This window comes from Sitophilus oryzae, unplaced genomic scaffold (assembly GCF_002938485.1).
Source record: "Sitophilus oryzae breed Bouriz unplaced genomic scaffold, Soryzae_2.0 scaffold_298_pilon_pilon, whole genome shotgun sequence".
NCBI lineage: Eukaryota > Metazoa > Arthropoda > Insecta > Coleoptera > Curculionidae > Sitophilus > Sitophilus oryzae.
Genome location: NW_022146860.1, coordinates 9,674 through 34,180, shown reverse-complemented (window position 1 = coordinate 34,180; position 24,507 = coordinate 9,674). Strand labels below are relative to the sequence as shown.

The 24,507-nt window shown below is 31.5% G+C and overlaps 1 pseudogene; it reads left to right on the top strand.

The window, feature by feature from the left end:
* LOC115884536 overlaps nt 1–20,233 on the top strand; it is a 44,049-nt pseudogene extending 23,816 nt beyond the window's left edge.
* Nucleotides 20,234–24,507: the final 4,274 nt, after the last annotated feature.

Here is a 24,507-nt window from a genome sequence, read left to right as displayed (position 1 = left end):
TTCTCAAAATTTTAGCAAAAAAATCGTTTTTTTTTTTTGGAAAATTTTTCATGTAAAATAACTCCGGTTAATTTTAGACTTATTTGAAAAACGATAAAAGGAAAATAGCGTTTCTTTGCATCGAGGACCTGTCCGACCCCTTAAAATTACTTGCACTTATTTCTGGGACACCCTGTATAGTATGATGTATGTTCAATTACAAAAATAGTTTTTTTTAATTTGATGTGTAACTTCTTTTTTGTGAAGTACCTACTAAACCTCTACGACTCTAATAGATTTTTTGTAAACAATATGTCACATCGAACCTACAATCTTATGGCTACAAAATTTAATTTCACACTACAACTAGCCAGTTCCTCTTGGAGTCTCAAGTGCGTAAAGGCGCCACCAGCTGTACAAGCATACAACCCACAATTTTATTTATATTTTTCGAAAATGTATGTTTTTCCTATAGATTAAACGCAAAATGATTTATCCTTAATTGTTTTTCGCCAAATGGATTGGATTGTCCAGAATCTTATTTATCCTCCAGTTAAAGTTAATTTAACGTCTGTTATCTGTAGTATACACTCCAACGGTTATCAATATTCACTATATACGAGAAGTATTCGGTAGAGCGTATCCATTTATGTATACAGCTGATTGTATATTATATTTGAGGATGGGCAGGCCTAGGAAATAGAAACTTGGAATAATAATTTTATAAAAAAAAAAATTTTGGGGGGGGGGGGGGGTGGGGTGGGGGGGGGGTGGGGCTTGGGGTGGGGGTGGACGGTGTGGGCCGGGTGTGCGTGGAGTGTGAGTTGAGAGCGTGTAAGTGGGGTGGTAGGTTGGGGGGGTTTTGAGAGGTGGGTGTAAGGGAGACGCGTGAGGAAGGGTTGATGGTGGGTAGGTGGTGGAGAGGTGAGTGGTGATCGAGCGCGTGGGGAAGTGGAAGCCGTGAATATTTAAAGAGAGAGTCTTGGCGCCGTGAGAGCTAACCGCCCAGTTCATGATTCCTTAATATATGGGGTTAGACTTATTGGAATTTACGCTAAAGTTATCATTTATAGAGTCGGGTTGTGGTGACATATAATCTTTTTACACCGATTTTAATAATTAGCCTTTATAAATCTCATAAAAAAAGAGTTAATTAATAAGATTGATAGTTAACTTTTTTTAAAACCTGCAAGAAGTAGATTTAAAAGTTTGATAGCTTTAAGCAGCGAGGATTAGTGTGTATTATGAGAACACTTTTTTTTTTTTTTTTTTTTTTATTTTTTTTAATTTGAGCTTTCCATTTTTTTTTGAGACAAAATTTTTGTAAATTCTCCTTTCATTGTATACAGTGATTGTTATGGATCGTAGTATTGGGAGACTAATGGCAGTTCCCCCTTCAGCCTAAATTAATCTGTTTGGGATTATTTACTTCAAATTTCGTTTGGCAGCTATTGCCTGGGCTCCAATTCTAGATTCAGCAATCGGAGATTGAATGTACGCACATTAAAAAATATTATTGATCAAAACTGACAACTAAAGAGAGAGCTTTATTTATCCATCGTTAAAAGATATACATAGACCCAACGAGTCTAACTAATCAGAGACAGGAAATGATTTTGGGTTCTGAACTCGTCAAACCAAGAAGGTCCTGTTCGTAAAATATTAGATAATTGTTCTAAATTTGACAAACTCGGTACTCGCCTGTGATGGGGAAAATTATTATAATTAAATTAAAAAATAAAATAAAAAAATATCAACAAATATACCAAAAAATAAGAAAACTTAAAACATAAGAAAATATTATATATTTTATTCACAAAATTAAAAAAAAACGTTAAAAAAATTTAAATTATAAACGAATTTAAAATTGCTATATTATTAATTGGGTCTGCCGTCGATAATTAATTTGCACTGACCGGCATATCCCAGCTGGGGAATTTAATCGGGGAGCAATTTAAGATTGATTCTTATCTCATACCTAAATAATCGGGCTTTTTCGCGCGGTTAATCCGATCACTCTAATTATATTCTTTATTCAATGCGCTCCTATAGACTTCTAAGGAATTTATAATAAATCAAAGAGAGTCACTATTAAGTTGAAATTATTAAATTTACTATAAAATAGTAAAATAAAACTAAAAAAAACAGGATTTTTTTTTGAAAATCTCGGAAACCGTTTGAGTTAAAGAGCTAATAATTTAGGGGGTGAATTATTTTGATTCGATACCAAATCCATCCCCTGAGTGCGAGTCAAAAAGCCGCGCTATGCCCATTTTCCTGGTATGTTATAAGCCTACAAAATAAGAAAAAAATCACATAAACTCGGATTTTTGTTACAGCCAAGACGAGAAAAATCTGTTAGCGCCTTTTTCCTCAAATTTCCACACAGCATTTTCTTCCTAAATCTAATTTAAAGCGATAATTTTTCCCTCAGCTTTTTCTCTGCATAAATTTACCTTCCAAAAGCTGCTTCTTTTGGATCGTTTTAGTGTACGAAAAGTAGGACAACATAATTGAATTTTGTGTATGCTCGCAGTGACTTTTATTGGGCCACAGGGTACTAGCGCTGTAAAAGTGGGCCATACAGGAAACCTTGTGCTCATTTCAAACCTTTCTGGGGCTGGGTTAGTATGTAAGTAAACTATAAACATCTTTTTCTACACTAAAAAAGTAGTATACTCCAAAAATTCGTTAATAAACAATTTAAGAGTCCATTTCACTAGTCCACAGTGTAAAACTGGCTAGGTATTTTCACACAAATGAAGAAGGAAATTAAAGATAAAGGATTATACTATATCCGTATTGTGTCACATTTTTAGACAAGTTCTTTATTTTTAAGATTTTTATGGTCAAACATCAACAAAATATTCCTTATGTTTGGATCAAATTTTCTCGAAAATAAAAACATAATTTAAAATGCCGTTACAATACGGAAATAGATTGAAGTTTTGCGATTACAGTGATATACAGGGTGGCCCATCGAAAATGTTCCGCAAGGCATAACGGCCAGGGTATTTCCTTTTTCAAAAAATCCAAAAACACGTCAATTTTGTTTGTGAGGGGGACAACTTTTGTCCCAAAAATTATTGCAGGATCTTCAACCCTCCAAGCGGGGGTGTCATCCTCCAATTTTTTTCAAATGGGAAGGGGGGTTAAGTGGTACCGCAGTGAAAAGAGCTTTCTATTCTCTATACTTCCCCGCTTCGTTTTTGAAAATCGATCGACTCATTGAGAAAATATGAAGGATTGAAATTTGAAAAGTTTATTTAAACATTTATCAGAGTAAATGATAAGGATAAATTCCTTCGACCAATTTGTTGTTTTTTCTTATTATTTCTAGATGTTTACGCATATTTTCACTTGCCACAAGGTTAAAGATCAGGTGCGGTAGTTGCTAGCTAGCTGTTCTGTGACTTGTGCGTTGAAGTTCTTCTCAACGTTTTTAGTTCGTTACATGTCTTTTTCATATATGATATATATGATGTCTGGCGTATCGTCATCGGATTCCGTATCGTTCAGGCCTGATAATTTATTTAGCACGCTTGGCGTAATTTTTACGTTCCCTAGTCGCCAACCCTGTTATCGTTTGACACAACCCTGTTATCGCTCTGAGGAGGCGCTGTCAGCATCGCTTCCGTCAACTCTCTCCGTGCTTAACCTCACTTTGTTTTGCCGCTCTGTTGTATCCTGCTTTTAGAAATGGTAATTTAAATCTTACTGCTAAATCTGAATCAGCTGCCATTTCGAAGCTACAGGTAAAGATGAGTTATTATCTTTTATAGATTCGATATTATTATTGAATATTTTTAGGGTAGAGTTTTGAATGTCCCAACTTAACTTGTATTTGTATTTTGCTGGCACGTTGGCGTCCCTTTTCTTTTGTCCTCCAGAATGTTACATGGAAGAAAGGACAGTTTCTTTGTTTATTATTGAGCCCTCGGAAGTAATTCGAGGTAGGTTTATTTTGTTTATTAGACCTTGTTTGGTTTTAAACAAGAGTTTCGTATTTTTAGGGTCTGATGGACGGACTATTTACAAGGTACGGGCATTATCCAAGGTCCTAGTAGTGTCCAAGGTACGGGTAGTGTTCCCCTGTACCGTTATCTTATGGACGGACTGTGTCCAAGGTTATGATCTAAGGTTATGGTCCAAGTTACGGACATTATCCAAGGTCCTAGTAGTGTTCCAAGGTACGGGTAGTGTCCCCATATTGCCACAGTATGGATACAGCGTAAGCCCCATGCTGCTTCGCTCCCATTTCTAAGCCTAGTCAGTAGCTACGGCTGTATTGATTCATGGTGTCCTCATCCTGGCCCCTTTTGTTGTATTGGCCAACAGGATAGCCGAGAAACAGTACAGAGATATGAGCCTACCTCACGCTGCTACTCTTCGAAACAGGATTGCCTCAAGAACAGCTAAGTGTAGATTTAGGTTCAGATTTTCAGTCTTTACTTAATAACGTACATTTTAAATAATATCGTACAGACTATATTTAGTGGTTAGATTATTAAGAACATTTATGTCGATTTAGTAGTTACAATATGATTTAGATTTTAGGTTTCATTAGATTACGCCTTGTAATAGTATTTAACCACTATAATAATTATTAAAATTGTGCAATGCTATTTACCATCAGAATTCATCATGAATAAATATAGCCATTATTTTTAAGTAATATACAACTGTGTTTTCTTTCTCTGTACATGCCTGGCGCCCAATATCTATTTCTTTTGTTTATTGTTATTAATTAGTTTTCTTTCCAGTGAAATACCTTATCCACAACTGCTCTCCGATGAAAAGCTGCCGTTCGCAGTGGTAGTTGTTATAAAAAAACGCTACACTATCGTTAAACTTTTTAACAATTATGGTGTACTCACTTGCAGAAAAAGTGGAAATAATCGAACTTTATTTTAAAAATAAACTTTATTTTACTTTATTTCAAAACGTCTTCATTGAATTCTTGTACCAACTGACGTACGGCTTTTTGTACGAGTGGAACTTTTGTTTTTTTTAATATCCTTTGGACGCTTGTACGATTCACGCCGGTCTCATTGGCTAATTTTCTTGTACACAACGTACTATCCATGGCAACTTAGCCCAATATGAATACCTCCATAGCTTCATTTACTACAGGATTTTCCCTCTGCCTCCTTTTATTCATAACGGAACCAGTTTCGCGAAATTTTGCTACTAACTCGCGAACAATTTTGCCATAAAGGTGTTTGTCAGGATGACGTTCATTGAATATCTGCGCAATCCGAATGCCATATTCATTATTTTTAAAATGAAGTTTGATTATTTCCACTTTTTCCGCAAGTGAGTACACCATAATTGTTAAAAAGTTTAACGATATTGAGAAGAACTTCAACGCACAAGTCACAGAACATCTATCTAGCAACTACCGCCCCTGATTGTTCAATCTTGTGGCAAGTGAAAAAATGCGTAAACATCTAGAAATAATAAGAAAAAACAACAAATTGGTTGAAGGAATTTATTCTTATCATTTACTCTGGTAAATGTTTAAATAAACTTTTCAAATTTCAATCCTTCATATTTTCTCAATGACTCTACCGATTTTCAAAAACAAAGCGGGAAAGTGTAGAGAATAGAAAGCCCATTTTAATGCGGTACCACTTAACCCCCCTTCCCATTTGAAAAAAATTGGGGGATGACACCCCGCTTAGAGGGTTGAAGATTTTGCAATCATTTTTGGGGCAAAAGTTGTCCCCTTAGCAAACAAAATTGACGTGTTTTTGAATTTTCTGAAAAAAAAATTTACCCTGGCCGTTATGCCTTGCGGAACGTTTTCGATGAGCCACCCTGTATAATTTATATGATTTTGTAACAAATTGCTCGCTATTTTATTGCAAATGCCGAAAATGCTGAAGCTCTGTAAACCTTAATCAAGCCTTAATCAAGGCACGTGTGTTTGGAATTTTGGCTGTAACTTGGATGGGGGAACGACCGGATGGGGCTAAACCTTAGGCAGATTTCTGAAATATAATATATATTTCCTTCGGCCACACACCCGCTTTACCCGACCCCTGAGAGCGATCCGAAAGTACAGCGTAATATACTCTTAATGAATCATTTCATCTACAGAATCTATAAACGCTTTTTTTTCCATCCCCATACAGTTAACGCTTTAAAAGAACTTCAGAGCGAAACAATCGTTAGATTTTTTCTCAAATTTGCATTTTCAATTTTTTTTTTCGTCGTTCAATCGCTTCAGTGGAAATTGTTCGTTTATTTCTCTGCTGCCTTTCCTACCAAAGGATTTTTTTTGAACTAACGCCCCTTTTTAACGGATGGGAAAGTTCTTTGTAATTCCAAAGCGTATATGCTGTGGAAAAATCCCTCCTCGACGATTCACATGCAAAAATGTCCAAGTCGGAAAAAAACTGGGGCTTTGTTAAAGTGGAAAATACAGGCCTGTCCAGCTATAAATTGATTTCGAAGTCGCTAAAAGAATTACAAAGTCGGATTGACGTACAAAATAGAAAAAAAAAATTTCGCCATTATCTATACTAATATATAAAATCCTTAAGTGACTGACTCACTGATTAATCACGATCCTGCTCAAACTACTCAACGTAAGAAGCTCAATTTTGGCACACAGGTTGATTCTAGGGTGTAGAGGTTCGATAAGAAGGGATTTTTCGAAATTCCAGTTCCAAGGGGGTGAAACCACCCCTCAAATATTACAATATTTTTTATTTAAAAAACGGTCAAGTTTCCGAAAAAACGCTTAAACACGTATATTTTATTTTGTTTTTTACATATTTTAAGATTTTTTAAAAATACAAGGTGTTTCGAAAAACCTAACGTAAAGGATTGACTTTAGGGTGTATAGGTTCGATAAGAAGGGATTTTTCAAAACTCGAATTCTAAGGGGGTGAAACCACCCCTCAACTATTAGAATATTTTTTTATTTAAAGACCGGTGAGTTTTTCGGAAAAACTCTTAAACACGTATATTTTATTTTGTTGTTTTACATATTTTAAGATTTTTTTAAAATTTATACAGGGTGTTTCATAAAATATGACCATTGAGTAATCACGATTCTGCTTAAATTGCTTAACGTTTAAAGCTGATTTTTGGCAAACGGATTGACTGTGGGGTGTAGAGGTTCGACAAGGAGGGGTTTCTAGAATCTCAAATTCCAAGAGGGTGAAAACGCCCCTCAAATATTACAATATTTGTTATTTAAAAAACGGTTAGCCTTTCGGGAAAACGCTTGGACACGCATAATTTTTTTTGTTTTTTACATATTTTGAAATTTTTTATAAATTATACAGGGTATTCCAAAAAGTTGGGTAATTTCTTAACCACGATTCTGCTTAAACTGCTTGACGTAAAAAGCTTATTTTTGGCAAACAGATTTTTCGAAAGTCAAATTCCAACGAGATGAAACTACCCCTCAAATATTAACAAGTTATATAATAATATCGCCATATTGTTTTTTTCTCATGCTCATAAATGTGAGAAAATTTTATCCAGTTTGTATGTTAATGGAAATTTTAGTATTTTAATAAAGCACGCTTTTAGATGTTTCAAAAAACTTTTAATAAGAGTAACTTTAACTCTACATATATGTTTCGACTTGTTAGGCCTTTTTCAAGAGTTTTTTAAGAACTAATCGTCTAACTACACTGTAACTATATATATATTTGCTATGGGGGTGGGTTCAGAGAGTTTACAATAGGGGTAATAAAAAATGTGTTTTTATTACCATCAATTTTCTTGATGTTACAATTATAAAACAGTCTAATAGATTACAATTTGATATTTACAGAAAACCCACTACCACAGACACTGTAATACATAGTCAATCACACCAATCCTGGCAAATCAAAATGTCACCCTTTCATAGTTTTATTCATAGATTAGTAATGTTTCCACTGAGCCCAGAGAATTTTAAAAAAGAGTTAAATATTATTAAACAAATCGCCATCAACAATGGATATAAGTGTTCCCTTATTGATAATATGCTAAAGAAAAAACAAAAGAAAATATTAATGAAAAATTTTTATTCCGCTAATTCTAAAGACAATAACAATTAACGACTTTTAAACTACATTCCTGATTTAACTAACAAAATATCAAATAATCTCAATAAAATAGGATGTAAAACTATTAACGTAAATAAAAGAAATTTAGGTCAAATTTTATTAAATAATAAAGACAAAAAACTAATGTCAAAAATAAGTCGGGTGTATATAGGGTGGATTGCAATGATTGTGATGCCGTGTACATAGGCCAAACAGGTAGAAATTTAGATATAAGGATTAAAGAACATGTAAAGTCTATTAATAATCTCCAGCATAGTTCTGGTCTTGCAACTCATTGTATAGTAAATAATCACAAAATTAATGAAAACTCAAATAAGTTACTACACAGAGAAACAAAAGGTAGACGCTTAAATTACATTGAGCAGTTAGAAATACTAAAACCTGTTAAAAACGAAAATGATGTTAACGACCAACAAGGATTTCTAAACACATTTTTTATTACCCCTATTGTAAACTCTCTGAACCCACCCCCATAGCAAATATATATATAGTTACAGTGTAGTTAGACGATTAGTTCTTAAAAAACTCTTGAAAAAGGCTTAACAAGTCGAAACATATATGTAGAGTTAAAGTCACTCTTATTAAAAGTTTTTTGAAACATCTAAAAGCGTGATTTATTAAAATACTAATATTTCAACGATGTTTCACAAGGAACCAACCACAGCTTCAGTACAATTTATTAATGGAAATTCTTGCTTTGCTTGATCATCATCGTTACAAATGATTAATTCGACTCCAACAAAGTCGCGGGTACACGCTAGTTACTGTATATGGAGTGAAATTTGGATTAAAACTAATTTTTATAGTTATAAGTCCTCAAATCCTTATAAACTCGAAAGGATAAAAGTCAAATTGTTGCCGCTAAAAGAACTTTTATGCGAGAAGCATAAAGATAAAGAACTTTTATAATTAAAGACCATTATCTGCGTTTTTTAGAACAATTTTAATTAGTTTATCTCAGAAAACTTTTCTAATTAGCTCTTGTAACAAATTAAAATTTTTATTTTTTTTGTAAACGTAGAAAAAAATATTATTTCCTGTTTTATTCTAATATTGTTTATGATCTATTTTTATTATTGGTTGTTTTATTGAAATTTTCATTAAATAAAATGTACTAAAATTAACAGAATTATTATTAAGCTATGGTAATTTAACATAAACTGTCAAGATTTACCCTTGTCTTTTGTTTTTGATTGATGCAGGTTGCCTTTAACCTTTCACCTTCAAACCCTTTTACTATATAACTACAAAAGTTTTGGGAAAAATATACAGGGTGAGTCTTAAATAAGTGCAAATATTTTCAGGGATAGTAGATAAAAAATAAACAATTTTTTTCAGATATTTTAAGGATCGTTATTCCGATTTGAGTGAAATTTTAGGCGTGTATGTTTTGCTAAGTGCTTTAAGATTTGACTTTTACAAAAATCAAGAAAATGTACAGGAAGAGTGAAAACTACCCCCACACTCTACAGAAATTTTAGTATAAATATTTTCGAACTAAACCGACCACCGATTTTTTTCGTAAAATGGTCCCTCTAGTATTTACTACATTTTTTGTCTCTTTAAAAAAAAACCACCGCGCATACTTTTTGAGGAAGAAAAATATTTTTCCGAAGCTGATTTAGAAAAAAATGTTTTTTCACACCAAGCTATGGAGGTGCATAAAATCTATTATGCTCTAATAATCTAGTTGGCAAAAATATGGAATTTTATGTTAGTATCACAAATTATATTGGACAATAAGCTTCATAGAAAGCTTAAAAAAATTAATAAATTTTAAAGTAATTAACGTTGGGGTTTATTTTTTATTGGTGCCCTCTAACGAACAAACGAAGCACTTTTGTACAAAGGCAAATTATGTGTAATTAACTTATTTAGATTCAAAAAATACGTAGTTCTTCTATGTCCATGGAATATTAAAACTAGCGATGGGAACTATCGAATGAATTAGACTATCGAATGGTTAATGAATGAATGATTTCAACTATCGAATGGTTTTATTCGAATAAAATCATTCATTCATTTGTATACTAAAGCATATGTGACAACCTCGCCGTGCGACTAAATGGTTATCGTTGAGCCAATGACTATCAATGCTTTTGATAAATGAAATTTAGTATTCGTTTGATTTTTGTATGCGTCAGTGCATTATTAGTTCTTCCAAATTTTTATAACTTTGCCGTATAAATACTGTGCTATTTTTGCGTTTATTAAAATAGTTAAAATACTAAAATAGTAGTTATTTTTTAATTTTATTTATTGACGATTGTGTGCATGTGCAGGTGGTCAAAAGTTTTCCGAAAATTTGTGTGGTTTTCCGTAGTCCGATCTTTCAATTATTTAATTTTATATGGTATATGGCTATTTTTTAATGGGAAATTTTGAGAGGTAGCAATTTTTAAGAGAGATGAGATGAACTTACAATTAATTTTAAAAATACATATTTGTATTTTAGATGTTTTAATAATATTAATTAGTTGAACTTAATAATCATATTTAAGTAATGTAGTTAAGTAAATGGTTATCGAACTCAAACTATGGGGTGAGAAAATTAAAATGAAAGTTTTACACGTGCCAATTTAAAAAAAAAGTTAACGATGTTTGTATTTTGTTTATGCTAATTCTCTTACATGTAGTTTTTTGCGAAGGAATATTTCATTTATTTTTTAAAGTAAATGCCAGTAAAAGTAAATATAATTTTTAAATTTTTTAAATAGTCATATAAAGCACCTAATATAAATAATTTTGATTTCTAATTTTTTATTTATATTTTCGTTCCATTACACTGCATGCTTAGAAAATTAATAAATGTTTATATTTTATGATTTTAAAATTTGTTGTTAATATAACAAATTAGTTCTGTAATTATTATTATTTAATAAACCAACGTTGCCAAAAAATTTAGAGACTATATTATTTTTAAATAGGATCTAATATAAATAATTTTGACATCTAATTTGTTGTTTATATTTTGCTACTACTTAAAAAAATATTGATATTAAATCATTTTAAATTTTGTTGTTAATAGGTATAACAAATTATTACTGTTATTATTATTTATTAAACCAGTCTTTGCTTAAAAACATTAAAAATCACTTTCATGTTCTTACATCCAAAATAACAAGTATTATTGCAGTGTAACAACAGAATATTAATAAAAAAAAATGCAGAATATATAGACATACTATCCCTAACTAACTAAAGCCAAACAATAATATTCTTTGCTAATATCAACTAATGCCAAAATATGGCAACAGCGCCCTTCATAATGTATTTTCTGTGTAAATACTAGCACCTCAATAAAAAAAATAATGTGTCCTTATCTATATCTGACTCCGCAAAAAATCAAAGATGCCGGCTTCTTTCATAGCATTGCCACCGACTGCTGTCGGGTTTCTCGGAAAGAAACCTACGTCGCCGGGCGACAACTAAAATTCAGTTAATATTTTATTATAATCGATCCTGACGAATAAATGAAAATTCATAAATGAATGAATTTTATAAATGAATGGTTTTTGCTGCCGAATAACTAGAATACAATATTTCAAGGCAGATGACGGATCTATTCGATAATTTTTATTCGAATAGTTTTCAACGAATGTTTTCTTACTAACTATCGAATTATTCGAATGAATTGCAACTATCGAATGTTTCGATAGTATTCATTCGATAGTTCCCACTACTAATTAAAACTCCCTGTATATTTTGTAGGCCTGCTTTGGAAAAATAAATTCTCCAAAAATGTTTTTCTGAAAAACTATGCGATATGACATTTCTTTAGAAGAGTCAAAAAATGTAGTAAATACTAGAGGGACCATTTTACGGAAAGAAAATCTGTCATTGGTGGAGTTGAAAAATATTTACACTAAAATTTATGTAAGGGTGGGGGTAGTTTTCGTCTTTCCCGTACTTTTTCTTGATTTATGTGAAAGTAAAATGTTAAAGCACTTAGCAAAACATAGACACCCAAAATTTTACTCAAATTGGAATAACGGTTCTAAAAATATCTTAAAAAATGTGATTATTTTTTAAAGTTTGATGCCCTCTAGCGGTCAAGCAAAGCATTTTTATATAGAGGTAAATTGTGTCCAATAAACTTATTTTGATTCCAAAAATACGTAGTAGTTCTATGTCCATAAAATATTGGGACACCCTGTATATGTTTACCCAGTGAGCATTTTATTCCTTTAAGGGAAATGTGTTCTAGGTGACGTCGTTGTTACGTTATCAGGCCCTTCTTGTGCCTAATATGAAGCAATAAAACGCAGATACGTAACAGTTCCCTAATGTTCTCTAAATGTGACAAAACTTTGCTTACTGGGTAGTAATATTATTTTTTCCAGTGTGGTGATTACGAGCCCTAACAACTATATGTTGGGACAACGTCTTTTATGCAATAAAAATAGTAATTTTAAGTTTATTATTCTAAATTCAAACATTACAATATGATCTTTTTTTTAGACAAGTTTACTATATTTTTATAACTTTGCAAACAAATCACTTTTGATAATAGCTTATTTTGCCAAAATCAAGCCAAATTTGCTGACAACTATATATTGGGACAGCACAAGAAGAAATTTGTTTAATACGGAGTTACATCACCTTTCGCCTTAACAACTGCCTGAACTCTTAATGGCATTGTATTTACCAAAGATTGGCACATTTGAGGAGAAAAATTATCCCAAATTTCCTGCAGTTTTGTCCGCAAATCAAAAATTGTTCGTTGAGGGTGGTTTCTTAAATATTGCTTCATTTTATGCCACAGTTTCTATAACAATGAGCTCCGGACTACTTGAAGGATGGATAGAACTTTTATATTATGATTACCGAACCAATTTTTAGTTGATCTTGCTGAATGGCACGATGCTCCATCTTGTTGGAAAATATAGTTTTCGTTTGGAAACAATTCTTGAGCACTAGGCAAAAGTGAGGTCCCAAGTATAAGTTGATATTATTGGGCGTTAACAGTGCCATCTATAAAATTTTATTTGCCCAAACCTCTTGCTGACATGCAACCCCAAACCATAATCCCATTAGGAAATTTAACAACCCTCTTTAAGCAATCTTTATGAAAGGCTTCTGCTTTATTTCGTATTATTCGTTTTCGATGATCTCCCACGCAAACATCAAATTTAGACTCATCGCTAAATATGACCTTATTCCAATCATTTTGTGTCCACGATAATTTAGATATTGCCCAATTGTAGCGATTTTTTATTTGAATTTCTGTCAGTAGCGGTTTTCTTTGGCCTTAAATAAGAATTTGTATCAATAATCTTCAGGTAATTGATTATCCACACAAAATAAAGTTTACCTTGTAAAACCCCAGACCGTATTTGTGGATATATTTTCGGCAACATTCTTTTGATATATTTAAACCAGTTACAGTATTCCATTTAACTGTTACTTTGCCAAGAGTACTTCTTCTCGCAGACTTGCAAATTTTTACTAAATTTCGTAAATCTCTCTGAGATACAACTTTTGGCCTTCCCGAACTTTTACCTCTAACGTCTACGTTGGGAGATTCGCCGTATTTTTTTATTATATTAAAGACCGTGGTTTTTGGAATACTTAAATTATCAGAAATTTTTCGAATTGTTTTTCCCGTACTGTATTGACGATTGATAATTTCGCGTAGTTTTTGATTTGTAGCTTTTCCACGGACGATTACTTTGGATTAAATTAACAAAATTGAAAATTAAAAAAATTTAAATTTCTTACAGTAAATCGCACTACTCAAAGTATCGAGTCACTTAAAAGCTGTCAATGCTGAAGTAAACAGTTTGCGACATTTGTGACGTTTATAGCAAAGCCGCCTATGATGATATTAATTATTTAAAAATACTTGTCCCAACATTTAGTTGTCAGCAAATTTGTCCTTTTATGAACAAAATGCGCTACTGTAAATATGGATTGATTTACAAATTCATAAAAATATTGTTAAGTTGTTTAGATATATGGCTATGTTTATATTTAAAAATTAAACATATATTTTCCAGTCATTTTGAAAAACCAGGGCAATAATTCATTAATATGACCTTGTCCCAACATATAGTTGTTAGGCTCGTATATTGAGGTTTTATTATTATTTTAATATATTTTTTTATTTCAGGTGTTCATTTTGACACTTCTAGCCAAAGTTTAGTCAACGAAATAACAGCAGCAATAAAGGTATTTACTTAATTCCCCTTATAATTTATTTTTATATCATCACACAAATAAGGAAAATCACAAATCATAATTTTAATGTTAAAGATCGCGCACACATACCTGCACGGACCGGCACGGACCAGACCAGTAAAATCTACCGGTGAAGATGACCGTGTTATTTAATAGAGTAGAGCACACTGGACCAGTACCAGCACGTACCGCCACAAGCCACGACCGTCAAACAGGTCGTGTCGGTCAGGGACAAATATGACCGGCAATATTTATGCCTGGTCGTGCTGGTCCGACCTAATGTGCGCACCGGCGAACCAGCACACCTCCACAAACATGCAAATATTGAAGGGTTTGTCAGTATTTCGAGTACGCTAGCTGGCTCAAGTTGCATGATGTAGGTTAGATTTCGTTTATTTTTGTTCGAACCTTTAAATCGTTTTAAATATGAATGAAAAAAAGCTTATTTTACTGGTACAAAAGTATTCAGAGCTGTGCGATACGAGCCAAGCATTTTATATATAGAGACCAAGAAAGAAAAGATGCAATATGGGAGTCGATAGCAAAAAAAAATAATTAAATTTGATTTGTGACATTCGAAAATATTGGAAAAACTTTTCTTCGAATCTTTTTAATTCAGGAAACAAATAATGAAATTCGCCATATTGCTTTCTCTTTTGATTTATAGGGTGAACCCAAAATCTTCTTTTTTTCTTAGCTTCCTTCTCTTCCTCCTCTTCTTCACACAACATGGCTAAAATAATAATTTCTTCCTCTGAACTACTCATTTTCAATACTTCTATGTTGCACGCTCTAGTAGTTGAGCCTTGACAACTGTACTTTTTTCGAAACTCTCGCTTATGTTGCTGGTCTGTGGCGGTAAAGTGTGCGATGTCATGCAGGATGCAGGTTTGTGCTGTGCTGGTCCGTACTGGTCCGTGTAGGTATAGTGTGCGCGATCTTTTAAAGAACAAACTTTTTTGCCGATGCATCTAAAAATATTAAAAAACTATAAAAAATAAAGTTTATAATTTGCTCATTTCTGTTAGCAAGTAAGCTAATAAAATAATAGTTAAAAGCGATTTTAAAAACATAGAACTTAGAGAATAAGAGGTTTGAAATCTTTATTACACGCATAAAATGGATGTAATTTACAGTAGTTGTGAGTTAGAATTTATTGATGTCATAAAAAACTTTAGTTTTCTATGAGCTTCTGAATTAGTAATTCAGAGTAGATTAAATCAAAACTATACTCACCGCCGCGAAAAACCGGAACCTTAATTTTGATGTATTTTTTATGACCAGAATTTTTTTGTTGTGTTTTAATGGACAGATTTGGGGGAGTTGATGTTAAAACAGTAACACTATTATTAAACAGGCTCTACACTATGCGGAGAACTCTTCGAAACAGGTCAAGGTCACATATAACGTATTTTTTAGCGTCTCCTGATGCCTCGTTCAATTTTGTTTCATTTTCAGCTATTTCCAAAACGTGGCGGTATCTGTACTCGAGGCAAAGAACTTATTTTTCATAAATCTCCGTAACATAATAACCGTAATAGATACGAACATGGTTAAATTGGGGCAAAGTTGCGCTTTGGGATGTTCACCAAGGTGCCATCAAAAAAGTTTTAAAAATTTCAAGAGTGCTGAGTTTTTTGGAAAAAACGGATATTTTTGAAAATCAATTTTATTTTTTCCTGTCGATACCCACCAAGCGAGAAACCTCACATTACATTTGCAACATTGCAGACAATCCCCAAACGGCTTGCTTTGTAATGTTGATTTGTAAACGTTTTGCCGTGATTGATGAAACTTTGCTACAGAAATATTGTTTTTGAAAGGCGATAAAAACGTTTTTTCTGCAACATTGCAACAAAGATTCAAATGAAAGATCGGCGCAAGTTCATGTTCATACCGTATGATCGGAAAAATACCAGGCTGTAATTACCCATATAATTTTACATATAAAATGACAGCGATCTTCAATTCATAGCCATCGCTGACGCCGTTTTTTTTTATCATAAAGTCATAAATAAAGTTAGGTTAGGTTAACGTTAAACTTGTTTTTGACGTGTTTTGTATTACGTTCTATGCTTTTTGAATGAGATTTTAATGAATATAAATGTAAGTGAACAAACCAAGAGTAATGATATATAAAACAACCCCAGAGTTAGTAAGTAAACAAAGCAAAACCAAAGCAAGAGAAATTGTATATAAAACAACCCCAGAGTTTCCAACTGGCATAGGAGTACGATAAGGAGACGTGATATCTCCAAAGCTATTTACAGCAACACTAGAAGAAATCTTCTGTCAACTAGACTGGACCAACAAAAGATTAAAGATAGATGGAGAATATCTTAATCTTCAATGGAACAAAATATGCTGGGAATAACCTTGGAATAACCAAGAAAGACCATAAAAGAAAAGAGTGAATACGACAAAAGACCCAGGTAATAGATGCCATCCACAGAATCATATCCCTCAAATGGCAATGAGCAGGATACCTGGCAATAAGGACGAACAACAAATTATGGACCACAAAAATTACCGCATGGTACCCACAAGGAATTAAGAGACCTAGAAGTAGACTGAACCTGAGATGGGACCATAATATTAAGAAATTGGGTCTACATAGCCAACAATAGACAAAGAATGATGATGAGACGATAAGTGTAAGTATAATTTTATTATTATGTGAGTATTAATAACCCTGAGCTATGAATAGGTATAACAAATTGTGTTGTTTGTTTTTAAAGGAAATTTTATATTTTAGTTTAGCTTTTAACCAACTGAAAACTGAAGTAGATAAAACATGGATAAAACCAGGGCAAATCTATATATTCTTAATATAATGATAAAATCACGAACAATATTCATTATTCATTATTGTGAATGTTGGTTATTGTCAATTATTGTCAATGTTGGGATTATTGTCAATGGTTAATCATTTGAGATTTTTAAAATAAGGACTTCAGAAGAACATCACAAGAGGTAAGTTTCTCATGCTATATATAATATATATATATATATATATATATATATATATATATATATATATATATATATATATATATATATATATATATAAGGAAGTTATCGTGGAAACTATAAAAAACGAAGAAAGAAATTTATTGGGCAAGTCCACAGAAAGATTAGTCATGATACATGACTAAAAACATGACTACCCGTAGACACTCAGTGTTTCTGCCTTCCGGCTTCATCAATACGGGAGGAATCAGCAACGATGAACTAGCGATCCTGAAAAAGAGAAAGAAAAGGAGAAGCAAACGAGGCACAAATATATATATATATATATATATATATATATATATATATATATATATATATATATATATATATATATATATATATATATATATATATATATATATATATATATATATATATATATATATATATATATATATATATATATATATATATATATATATTTTACAACTGATTGTTTTTTATTTCTACTACTTTAGAAACAATTGGATATAGATTGGAAAACTTTACCGAAGAGGAATTTGAAACCATGAATAAGACAATTTAACATGCGAAGACAAAATATGAAAGATCCAAAATATCAATTAAAATATAAGTTTGCTTTTCCTTGTACATATATTTAATGTTATACTTTCCTTTTGTATTTTTGAATAAGAAATATAGAAAAATGTTTATACTGTACCTATATATATTTTGTATTACTTCAGACCTTCAACTTTTAAGATTTTTTTAGAAATTCGATTCAAGAGGTCAGAGTTGAGTAATTCCTTATTTAAGATCAGTAAGTTCTCAGTACTTAAAAATATATAAATTGTAAAATTAGTAATTTTTTAATGGCCATAATGCGTTCTTTCAAAATCATCGAACAACTAAATCATTTCCATACATCCAGTGACGTACCGTGACTTTGAATTTTGAGACCAAAAACTGAAACAATAATTTGTCAAAAAAATCATATTACAGCTATATGTTTTATTTTACATAAAAATGTTAACTAATAAGTTAGAATAATTATAATTCTTCCCTAACTAAGTGGTTTTATCGCTAAATTTAATAAAGCTAAGTACAACACAAATGTTAAACTTTTTAGAAAACAATTTAAAGGAAAAATGTTAATTCAGTTAATATTAATTTTTGTATACTGCTCAGATTTATCTGGTCTTCTATCATATATTTTGGAAATTAGAGAATTATCTGAAGATTTTCATGTAAAAATTGGCATTGATAGTGGTGGTGGATCATTTAAAGTTTGTCTGAATGTGCTCCCTGAAAACGATCCCGAATATTTCAAGAAATATAAAAGTGCTGGAATTAATAAACTATTCATAATTGGCTTAGGACCAAAGTTGTCTGAATCTTATGCTAACATTAAAAGCCTCTTTGAGACGTTAGATCTGCAGTCCATATGTGGAATTTGTTCTTATACTTTTGCCGCTGACTTTAAGCTTATTATGATTCTCCTTGGTCTTCAGTCAAATTCATCCACTCACACTTGCCCATGGTATAATGTAAATGTAAAGGAAATGGAAATTAAAGGATCATTCAGAACTATAAAAAGTATTACAGAAAATACAAATTTACGGCAACAATCTGGAGGAAATATAACAAAAGCCAAAGATTTTATTAAGCGTTTTTGTTTGAAATATTTTTTTTGTATTTTTAAAACTGTTTACGGTTCAATGAACCATATTAAAAAAGGACAATTATTTTTTAGAAAACTGTATAAACATATCTTTAATCATTGGCGACGAAGAAACACCTGTCTTAAAGTATATTCCCCCTCCTGAGCTTCACCTTTTCTTAGGTGTGGTTCAAAAACTATTTGATTGTCTTGTATTGGAGAATACCAATGTTGCAACAGAATGGATAAAAAAAAGCGGGATTGAAACTAGATCATTATGGAAAATGTAACGGAAATAACGCCAGACAATTTTTAAAGAAAGTGGATATTTTAAAGACGATATCGCCCGGTAAAGAATCCTATTCAAAGTTTTGACAAGCAAAAACCTAAACATCTTTTTTTTAGGAAATAAATATATTGCAGTGTTTTCTGCATTCAATCAAGTAGTTTCGAGTTGTTTTGGCCAAGCACTAAACAAACATTTTGAACATGACATCGAACAATTTAGATTGGAAATACTCAACTTAGGTATTAAGATAACTCCAAAGATTCATGCAATTCTGCATCATGTGCCAGAGTTTATAAAAAGCAAATCATAGAGCTCTAGGATTTTACTCGGAACAAGCATCTGAGCAGGTTAATTTTCCTTTAAATTATTTTCTAAAAAGTTTAACTTGAATCCTCGTTCAGAATGCTACCAAAATAGTCTTTTACGATGTATTTGTTGTTATAATAGTCCACGTATTTAAGATTTGTGTTGTACTTAGCTTTAGTTAAATTTAGCGATAAAACCACTTAGTTAGGAAAGAAATATAATTATTCTAACTTATTAGTTAACATTTTTATGCAAAATAAAACATATAGCTGTAATATGATTTTTTTGACAAATTATTTGTCAGTTTTTGGTCTCAAAATTCAAAGTCACGGTAAGTCACTGGGTCTATGGAAATGATTTAGTTGTTCGATGATTTTGAAAGAACGCATTATGGCCATTAAAAAATTACTAATTTCACAATTTATATATTTTGTTATTTTGAATCATATAAAAACCGAACAGTGCATTCCCTTATGTTAAATGTCATAACACACATCTTATTGCTTGATATTGATATCTAACACCTTGCAGGTTTACGCTTATGGAGTAGAAGACTTTCTGGCAGATCCAGTGAACAGGTACCGTTCACTCACTACTCATCTGTCGTGTGAAGGTGCTGGGGCAGCCAGATGGGACACCGGTGACCGGTTCTTTAGGTACCTGCGCAATGTGAGCGTGGAGGCAGAGGCTGGAAGACCTAACCTAGAGTTCACACCGGACGGGGTTTTGAAGGCTGCAGAGTTGAAGATTATGAATCTGAGGCCTGGAGTGAGTAAACAGCTTGTTTGGGAAGAGGTAAGTCGGATTTATTAGAAATTTAGAGGGTGAGTCTTAAATAAGTGCAAATATTTTTACAGGGCTGATAGATCTTCATAAAAGAAACATATGTTCTCTTTAGTGTTTTTCAAATAAGTCCAAAATAACCTTATTATACAGGGTTGTTCACCACATACGACACGAAGTATTGTAGCTAAACGATTAGATTTTTACAAATTGTAAGTTTTGGCTTCATTGAAGGACTATTAGAGCTACAATTTAAAAATATTTTTACAAGATACAGAGTGTCCCAAATAATTAAAAAATATTATAGTTGTATTTTTTTAAATGGAACACCCTGTATATTATTCTATTTTTGGATTCTACGATTGAAATAAATGTAAATTTGATTAAGGTTTATCCCACTTAAACCTTACCGTTTTTGAAATATTTTCAATTTTATGAAATTGCATTAAAAATTTTGAGGATTTATTTCTCTAAGGGTATCAAAGATTTTAATGCCAAATATTTACTGAAGATTATTTATTGATCAGATATTATGTAGCAATAATAAAATTTTTACTATCTTATACAGAGTGTCCAAAAATTTATATTAAATAATTACTAGCTTTAAACGACAATAATTTGTTTAATTTAAATGGAACACCCTATATATTTTAGGAAAATTATTATTAATATTGACATTTCATATTTTTTTAAAGCAACATATATGTACAAAATATACAGGTGGTAAATATTGCAAGCCTATTGGTATACAAAAAAACTATTTAAATCTTTATAAAAGAGTATACCAATTAAATATACCACCATTATTTCCCACCAAAAATTAATTAATTACATACTTTTAAATTGTTTTAATTTATAAAGTATTCTAAATAAATGTGGATTTGGCTCAGAAAAATCAATATTATAATAATTTTTGAAAATGAACGTCTCTGTTTTTATAAATTAGCATTCGTCAAAAAATGAAATAAAATTTATAAAGTGTTACTTTCTACCGCAGTGTCTAATAAACACACAAAATTCAGTTTTTCAGTTTTGGAGCAATTATTATTAATTAACGTAGACAGTCAATTAATGTAGTTTGAATGCTGGGATCATATTAATTGGTGCTCTTTAACATAAAAAACATTAAACAGTTTTTTATTTTATTTTTTAATGAAATAAGCGAACTATATCGACAATATTAGTGTCTGTACTCTTTGAAAATTTGTTAGATCTTTAAAAATAATCTAAAATGTCAATATTCCATGGGTATAGTGCTTAATGAGATCTAAATTATAAGAAAATGCATTTTCTACGAAAACTTGAAGAGATGGGTAAAAAATAGCATAATACAATTTGATACTCGTTTGATTCACGTAAAATATACAGGGTGTTCCATTTAAATTAAACAAGTTATTGCCGTTTAAAGCTAGTAATTATTTAATATAAATTTTTGGACACCCTGTATAAGGTAATAGGATTTTTATTATTGCAACACCAATATCTGATCAATAAACAATCTTTAGTAAATATTTAGTAGGTATTAAAAACTTTGATAACCTTGGAGAAATGAAACCTTAATTTTTTTCTGCAATTTCATAAAATTCAAAATATTTCAAAAACGGTAAGGTTTAAGTGTGATAAATCTTAATCAAATTTACTTTTATTTTAATTGTAGAATCTAAAAATAGAATAATATACAGGGTGTTCCATTTAAAAAAATACAACTATAATATTTTTTAATTATTTGGGACACTCTGTATCTTGTAAAAATATTTTTAAATTGTAGCTCTAATAGTCCTTCAACGAACCCAAAACTTACAATTTGTAAAAATCTAATCGTTTAGCTACAATATTCCGTGTCGTATGTAGTTAACAAACCTGTATAAGATAATAAAATAACCTAGTTATTTTACTTGAAAAAATTGTTTGGCTTAATTTTGAGAACCACTGTATTTTTTTGGTTTTTCTTTTTTGTAAATTTAATTATCTACCTCTGTTGCCATATTATTATCAAGATATTGTGTTTTTTATCTAAAAAATTCTATTTTTTTGCAAAAAACATCAAAGGCGTGTTTCTAGGATCGAAATATACCAGCCCTAAAAGCATTTGCAGTTATTTATTACTCACCCTGTATACAGTTTTTAAATGCAAATCTTTGATTATAAAAATAAATAACCTAAAATAAGCTCGACAGATCAATAAATCCGCAAAAAATTCAAATAAATTTTAAATTTGTTAATTGAAATGTCAAATAAATCTGTTAACATGGGTGATTATAATATCGATTTCATTTCTAAGGCATCAATACATATATTCGATTCCAATTAAACTTTTAGTTACGTAATCGAGGGCGCAATTTTTAAATTCATTGTTGCCAACCGTGGCAATATATTCGTCGCCGGGCTGACTAACTGGAATTTAAATTTCCCGCTTGGTATTTAGGTGGTGACTCTGCTGTAAAAAAATGTCAAGTTTAGCCACATTTATTTATTTGTTTCCTGACATTGTCATTCGTTTTGACGTTTTAGTTTTGTATTACGAATTTTAGGTTTAAATGAATCGTTTTGTGATATTTTAAGTTTAAAAAATTTTACTAGCAGGCCTTGAAGTCGAGCATTGCTCTTTTTAGAATGTCTTTAAGTGCGAAATGTACAAGATAGCTTAATAGTCGTAAAAAAACGTATCGCAACTTTATTAGACTATTTTGAACGGGAAAGCAATAGTAACGGCCTTTTATGTCCGTTAAGTGCTGTTAAGAAGGTGAGTTTTTTTGATGTAAATAATAACTCTTTATATATTTATAATTAATTTATTTTTGTTTTCCAAAATATTTTGATTAAAAAAAATATGTAAAAGTGGGCAATGCTGTGCCGGTCAAGCTTAATCACGTGATTAAAAGTTTATTTGATATGAACTATAGATAGCATTTTTAGAATACATAGATAGCCTTAAACTATAATAGCCTTAAACTATACAGCAAATATATTAAAAGATTTTTAAGAGAAAAACATCATATTTTTTAGCGGGTAATAAGCAAGATAGGAATAATTTGACAGAATAATTTTAAAACATATATCAAAAATAAGATTGGTACCTTCCGGCATCAAAAAAAAAGAAATTAAAAAAATAGCAAGTTTGACAATTTTTTAAAGCTCTTTAGCGGGAGAGTTAAAGCCACTTGGAGACATTTTTCAACGAAAGAATAAAAGGGGTGGTTTTTTGGGGTGGGCAGATCATTTGTTACCCTCTGGTTAAAAATGCGCAGAGGAAATTTATGCACTGAATTTATCGTTTTAAAAAGGACGCGATGGAAGTTTTCTTATATAATTCTTGTACGTTCAGTGAATGTATAAAATATATTAAAAGGAAAAGCAAATTTATCTTTAAACAATTGTTGGAATCTAAATACCGTATGACCGAAAAAAAGGACAGCTGGGATATGACAACTGACAAAAAGACCAGCGTTCTGTTGAATGATAAATATTAGTGAACTACTTTTGCAGTTTGGTTTGTGTTATTATGTTTGTTTTAAAATTAAGTGGAGGAAAAATCGAGAGAAAAATAAGTCATCATCATTTTCAGCTTATTCAATCTTTTCCAATTATGGTGTAACCTCCCTCACATATTTAGATACTCTCTTTGTAGTTGACCTTTTAGGCCCGCCGTGCAAATTGAACCCAGTCCACGCACAGCACACGCCAAACCCATGCGTGGAGAATTTTGTAAAACACAGGAAATAAGGGACCACCGCAAATTGAACACACTCCACGCCTAGCACAGTCTCTTCGTCGATCTAGTTGCGTTCAGACACTGTTTTCGTGGGTTCTTTCCCCTTCTGCTTTTGCGACTTTTGCGAAAAACCGCTAGTTTTTCTTCACCTCCAATAGGTTTTCGGGCGTAGCATTCCTTACCGGTAATGTATGTCAGTTCACATACCGAAAAACTGTGTCCTGTTTTAATCCAAAAGACTTTAAATAGGACTGTCTGAACTTCGCTAGACAATCTAAATTCTCCTTGTTTGCTTTTTCAGTAAATGCGTGTTTTTTATTTTTTCTTTATTTATTAAGCAAATGAAGTAAAATGAATCCTTCTTCGTTCTCAGATCCTGATTCTAAATCAAGAACTTGCTCGTATTCACTCATGATCGAAACCATAACTTGGTCTGGGTTCAATATGTGTTAAGGAAAACGTGTGTGTGGATCAGAGTTAGTGTGTTGTGGGTTGTCCACTGCAGGCCTGGTAGGAAACAACAAAATGTCCACGCACAGCACACACACACGCCTCCAACCGTGTGTGGGAATTT